A 6970-nucleotide genomic window follows, 5' to 3' on the forward strand; every position below is an offset into this window, starting at 1 on the left:
TGACTTAAATTTCTTATATAGTGTTTCCACTAAAGAAAGAAATGTTGGCTACCAATAGCTTCTAATGAGTCTATATTTATAAGGAGTCTTACTTAGCGTTAGTCCATAATGGCGAACTTCGATTGTAAGTGGGCATGCAAAAATCTAACAATAGGCGCTTGTATAATCTACGCCATGTTTGCAAATGATTTGCTAAAAAACTAAAATAACAAAAAATCATAAAGATAAGCGGCAGTCTATTTATTTTACGTTGCACGAAGCTCGGCTCTTTGATGTTCCGGCAATTACAGATACATACACTTGAAAAATTATAACCTGCAAGTGGTAGGCAATAATGAAGAAAAACACTATATCACGACAATGCCTGCCATGACAATCCGCAATTCGTCCAAGTCCAAGCTAACATCCTAATTCAATGAAACCCAATGCAACTGAAGCTGTATCCCATTTTGTTGCACACATGAAGAAATGTCCCTGCCACCTACCGCATTGCGCGACACACCTATGTGGCAGTAATATATACGTGTAAGTGTTTGATAGTCTGGTCGGCCGATTGCCGGCTTTTGTTGCCAACACTTATGCACTACAAAACGCAGGTAATCATCGCCGTCGTTGTCTTGAGAGTTCGGCAATGAAAACAAAATATTGACATAAGCGGCGAACATGTAAAGCGACTGCGACGGCCGCAGTGGCTGACAGCGCGGACGACTTGGAGAATCACAGTGTCGGCGGCGGTGGAGGAAACACCAACTATTCAAATGTCCATATGGATTTGGACACGTTCGTGTACAGCTGGTCGTGAACATTACCTTGGTAGTTGTTGGTGAAATGGCTTGGCTCGAAGCGGCTGGAGCGGCAGGTAATGTTTCAGTTGGAATCACTGTTTACACACATTAGAGTGTCCGTGCTGGTATTGGCACCGACAGCGGCATCGACTTATAGCCAACATCCGTCGTTTAGTAGTTGTTTGCATATTGTTATTGTTGTTTTTACTTTAAGTCATGCAAGTGGTAAAATTCACCTGTGAAAATTTTAAATTGGAAAATGTGCCCGGCCACTTAAATAAAAAGCAAGAACACACATATGCACCTGCATACATATCTATGTAGATGCATGAGTGTAAATACATATGCGTGCATGCACTTGTTGTATGTTTATATGTACATATATACATAGTGTTTATAAGTCTAATAATGTACGATACCGACCATTGCTTTTTCAACATTTTCTTTACTTTTTTTCTTTTTCCTTGCCAAACTGCCATGCCTTGCTTTAAGTATCCAGAAAAAGTGTAGGAGCGCGGGAGGAGGAGAGCGGTGACTCGTTGTCATAGTCGTCGGCTACATGCAACGTGCCAAATTCTTTGGCGGCAAAGGAAAGTGATTTGTAGATGACGAGCTTGAGACCACACAAGACGTTTAGATTTATTCGTCTTACTTGAAGAACACAACAAAACGTTGTTTTATCAATTAGAAAGGAAGTGTTGCTTTTGTTATAACTTGGCTTGTTACCTGACAAGTATTTTATATGCATTATCATTGTTGCAACTGTCTTAATGTTTAATGTTTTACCAACTATATAACATAAATATAAAAACAAAGTTTGCACTGAAAATCTAGAATGCATATAGTTCGAGAGAAAGTATTTTATACGTATCTCTTGACTTTCAGAAAAACTGTGTCAAAGTTAGACCTATTTTTAAGACTCAACAGTGGTATTACACATTGAAACGGTTGGTAAGGTGTTGATAGACCTTTGACAGTTCTCTAAATCAGGAAGTCTATATCCCATATTCATTCAATATTGAAAGCGAGTTAATTAATTGTCATTCATTTCCGCGTTTAGTGAGGTGTACAACGTGTTTTCATTATTTCAAGAAACCACTATACTAGATACTATCATCGCCTGAATTTTAGTGACACTCTGGGGGACGATTTAAGGTCCTTTGCTTTGGCAATGGCAAATACCGTGGCCGAAGAGGCAGTGCCACGTTGGCTAGGTCATATTGTCCGAATGGAACTCAACACTCCAACTTTGAAGGATTTCGATTCAGTATCCGACGTTGGAAGCAGGCGAAGAGAAAAATCTCCCCGTCGTAGGAGAGATCAAGGGGAAAAGGACGTAACTGCACTTGGTATCTCGAATTTTAGATGAAATCGCGCTTCATACTTTACTTCTTCGTACATACAGCGTACGGCGACAAGGAAATATTTCCCTTTTCTCTATTCTACGAACTGAATAATGTTATTAAGACCCGAAAATATGTTGTAAGCCCAAAAAATATTTCGATTTTTAAGATTCGTCATTGACTTTACCTTTTAAATGTGCTCTAAATGTCTATCATTTCTAAAATCTTAGTTTCAAATAAATTTTGAATAAAATAAGTTTTCTAAACCATTTTCCCTTAAGCTTTCAAACTATCCATGCAAGTTCTTCACATTCACTATATTAAAACTCTATACTCGTGTTGTGCACAATTTTTCGTTAGGCAAAGAAGTTAGCATTGCTAAATATATTATATAGTCAGAAGATCCGCATGATCTTTCAAGAACAACAGTTGAGGCAAGATTGGAGCGTTTCTAAAACACTCGCTGCAATATTCCCAGTCAACAGGATCAAAGACTTCCAGGCTTGAATCCCATATTTTTATCTTCATACGTCTGAATATGTGAGTCGATCTTAAAATTTACTGTTTTACGAACAAGCGGCAGTTAGCGCCTGAGTACAGCTGCTTTATGAGCTTAATGTTTTTTCGGGACCTCGTTTACATGCAAGAGCTGTCCAAATTTATGTTTAAGAATGTTGAAAGCTTTCTTAAAATCGCTGATGGCAGGGAGGCGCCAATCTACCGACTGCTTAACAATGCCTCTTAAGGTGTTAATATGGTCTAGACAATATGTAGCAATGCGGTCTGCGCTGATACTTCATTTATTCCCTGCAAAAAGGTATCCAATAACCTTCTATGTTAGATAAGTTATTATTTTATGTACCATACTCAAAAGTATTATCCTTTCCAAACTTTACATCAGAAATATACCTTCCTTCGGAAGAATAATAATAACTCGTTCTTGTAACTCTTCTAGTAGCTTTTCTGAACAACATATATGCTTCAGAAAAGGGAACAATCTCCACGCGGTCGTCTGAGGTTCAGCTCTAAGAAGTTTCGGGTTGATGTTGCTCGGTCTGAAAGCTTCGATATTTTTTATGTCTTGTTGGCAGTCGTTATGTCAGTCTCAGTCGGGAACGAGGCGTTAACTATCTCAACACAAATCTAAATTAATTATTATATGTCCAGTAGTAGCGCATCGTTTAACTAATAATTAAGCAACACTTTCACGTGACATGGAATGCATTGCTTAAAAAGTTCCCACTGAAAATTGCAAATATAACTTTGTATATGGAACATTGTATTTAAAAGCGTAGCTATTGATATCAACAACACCACGTGCTTGTTTACTTCTAAAAATTTAGCTGTGGCTGCATCTACGCTCCGCCTAATTCTATGCAAAGTGGCCTCATTATGCTTTTATTTATAACGCTAGTGCTAATAATTAGAATGACAATAGTTGCGCGAGACTTGAGGCTACCCAACAACGCCCAACGCCAACCGTTCGACGCTTATTCGCCAGCTCTCGCCCATATTCTTAATTAAAGTGCTTGGCTGGCACATTTTCGCTATTATGAAAAATTATTATTATTTTCATTATGTGTACACACACTTCAGTAAAGCAACAATAATGACGAAAACAAAAAGAGAAAATAAACAAAAAGGCCGACAGGTCCTTCGAATTGGCGGCCACGCTCACAACAACCCTCTCGTTAAAATGGAACTCAAGAGGGCAGCGTTCGCTTTTGCCATAAAATATTGCCCCGCTTGAGCAGCACTTTGTTTTGTGCGTTTAATTTTCGCATTTCCGCGTATTCCCCGCACTCGCTTTCGCTCGCGCACACAATTTGTTGGCTTTTTTCGTTTTTTGATTGACTGACGCTTTTATTCTCGTCAACGGCGCGCACAAACAATTTATCTCAATGGCCCTTGAACGACAAACGTTGGCACAAACAGTCGCGTCCAGCTGAAGCGGTTGCGTTTAAAGGTGCTTTGTGAGCGTCACACACCCCCGGTTGGCGGTGGCTTAGTGGGCTGGTGGGCCGTGGCATGATTAGTTGTAGCATCGATGGGTAATATGTGTCGCTTGCCGTTTGGCAGTGCAACCACAATATTTTGCTATTTTGTATTTATAAACTTTCGCATATTGTTAGTTTCCGCTGTTTGGGCTGCAGCCTCTTTAATACTCCCTGTCAAGCGTCGCCGCTACTGGCACTTGATCGAGTACCAGACGGGCATATACGCTTATTGTGCTCTTTGTGTTCGATGAATAAACATGTTTCTCTTTTTTTTTTCTGGTCAGTCGACATAGCTTTGCTTTTATTGATTTCATTGCTTTATTTGCAGATTGTTACATTTGATGCGGATAATTGTATTTGACACCTTCGATTATTTGGGCGTGCAAGTAGTGAGTACTTTTGCTATTGACAGTTTGTCATTTTGTGGTGATAAAGGTTTATTTGCTTTAAAACTTATATTTAATATATGTATTTAGCCGTTACGTTTCTAAGAGGAAATGCGTTTAAGTTGAGCATTCGCGTTTATTGCATGATAAGTTTTGTGGTATATGTTTATTGTAATAAGTTTTGGCAAAAATTTATAAAAAATCTAAATTTTAAATAATATAATAATAAAGGTAAAATAAATAAAGGTTTTTGTATTTGTAAGTAAAGTGCGACTCATTTTGAGCTTCTCTACTTTTTTAAAGGGAAAACACAGATACATCAAATTAAATGGGGAAAGTTTATGACCATTTGAAAGAACATACTTTTTTGACATTTATTTTTGAAGGTTATCTCTTTCAAATTTTCAATCCGTTGAGTTAAATTTTCGACGACTCTTTCTACCATTTGGACTGTAACTGGGTGAGGTTTTGCTTCATGACCTGAAATGATGCGGAATGGTCCGCATAGTCTTTAGACTTATATATCGCCACAGAAAAGAGTCTATTGGTGTGATATCACACGATCTTGGCGGCCAAACGAATTGCCTAAAACGTGAAATTGTCTGCTCACCGAAGTGTTCTCTTAATAAAGCCATTGATTGAAAGCGCCGTCTTGTTGAAACCAAATGTCGCCGAGATCACGAGCTTCAATTTCAGGCATCAAATAGTCAGTTAGCATGGAGCGATAACGGTCGTACTCACCAACCTCATTTTTGAAATAATATGGACATATATACATATATGTTAGGTAAGGTTAGTTCAGGTTAGGTTAGATGGCTGATCCCTCAGTATTGCGAGGGGATAACTTAGGCTGTTATGTATAGTGCTTTGTGATGCCAAACGAAAAACTGCTGCAGTTGGAGATCAGCTATCGGCTAAAATACCCTAAACCTGTCCAATTTCTGTTTAAGTATTTTATTTCTATTTTAGCTATTTCATTTGGATATCCAAAGGTATGACGGGGAAGGTTCTTCCAAACAGTCGATGCAGCGGGCAGCTGTTAGAACTGCTACAACCATTTAAAGGTGGACTTTGCTGAGAGCGAAGAAATACTATTTTTCTAAAAATTATTTTTTCGTTTAATTTTCGAAATAGATATTTTGTGGTTGGTGTAATATATTATGTCTCTTTTTAGGAAGCTCCGATTATATTTGATCCGGACTAACCAAAAAAAACTTGTTCACGCATGTTAATAAATCAAATTTATTATCGCGTTAAAAATAGACTTGTGATCTTGGCACGCCTCCGTTTAATCCAACCTTCCATAAATTTTGTAGGCTTCGGCTAAAATAGCCTTTCATGCTTTCAGCGTGTTTCAGGTCTTTTCGTTTTCGGCTCATTTTTGAAGCGCTTTGCCATTGTACACTCTCGACGTAATATTCTTAAGCCCGCGTCTCGTCACCAGTAATTTTGGTGAATATAGAGCCATCGACTACATGGTCAAGCATCTTTTTCAGACAGGATCTTTTTACTATATTCCTGATTTATTTTAGCGTTTATTTTTCTACAGTTAATCTGTTACGAGTAATTGATGCTTGCAAAGCGACACTTTTTTGACTGAAGTCTTCTGAAAAAAACCTTTAAACGCAATTTCAGATAGATTTCAGATAGATACATTCTTCAAGAGTACGCTCTCGAAATTTCGGTTCAAATATATTATATTACAAACGTTATCGGCCGTTTGAGGGATCGGTCTCAAGAGCGCTGGTCCGCGCCGCAAATTGAGCAATCACGATGTATTAGAATTTGTCAAAAATACAGAAAATATTACTTATTTAAAAAACTAATTAGCAACAAAAAAAAAACAAAATCAATTTTTTTTTTTGAAAAGCCCATAATTATTGCTATTGACATGTCTAGTACGACAGACGCGGGAAAGTGCAGAGAATAAGAAAATATTTTTCGTTTACGTTTTAGATTTTATTTACGACGCTACGACTTCTACAATGAGGCCAAGTCGCCAAAGACTTGCTGCTATCATTCGATACCTCACTTCCCCATTATTTAAATTACCAAAAGCCAAGCTTCAACACATTTTTTCAAAAACAATATTTTATTCTCGTATTTCTTAGACATTCCGAGAAAAATCTTCAAGAAAAACATTAAACTTTCGGGCCCTTAACTGCCAAATGTGGTGTCTTTGATCTTGAGTTCTGGGTCTTAAGGGGTTAGGGGTAGTCAGAGGCACGAAAAAACGATAATTTTCAGTTTTTTGTTGTTTGCTATTAAATCGTGTCATTTTACAAAAGTAGTAATATGACATTATTATAGAACATGTTGATTTGAAGTCACGAAAATTTTAAAAACAAAAAGTTTAATTTCCAAAGTTATAGTTGTTTGTGTTGACCCAGTTCCTAAAAAAAATACTTGCGGTGACAACCACAAGTACTTGGAGATTCATCTAAAGCCAATCGGACAAA

The sequence above is a fragment of the Bactrocera latifrons genome, unplaced genomic scaffold (genome assembly GCF_001853355.1).
Source record: "Bactrocera latifrons isolate USDA-ARS-PBARC rearing strain unplaced genomic scaffold, ASM185335v1 scaffold_144, whole genome shotgun sequence".
NCBI classification, from domain to species: domain Eukaryota; kingdom Metazoa; phylum Arthropoda; class Insecta; order Diptera; family Tephritidae; genus Bactrocera; species Bactrocera latifrons.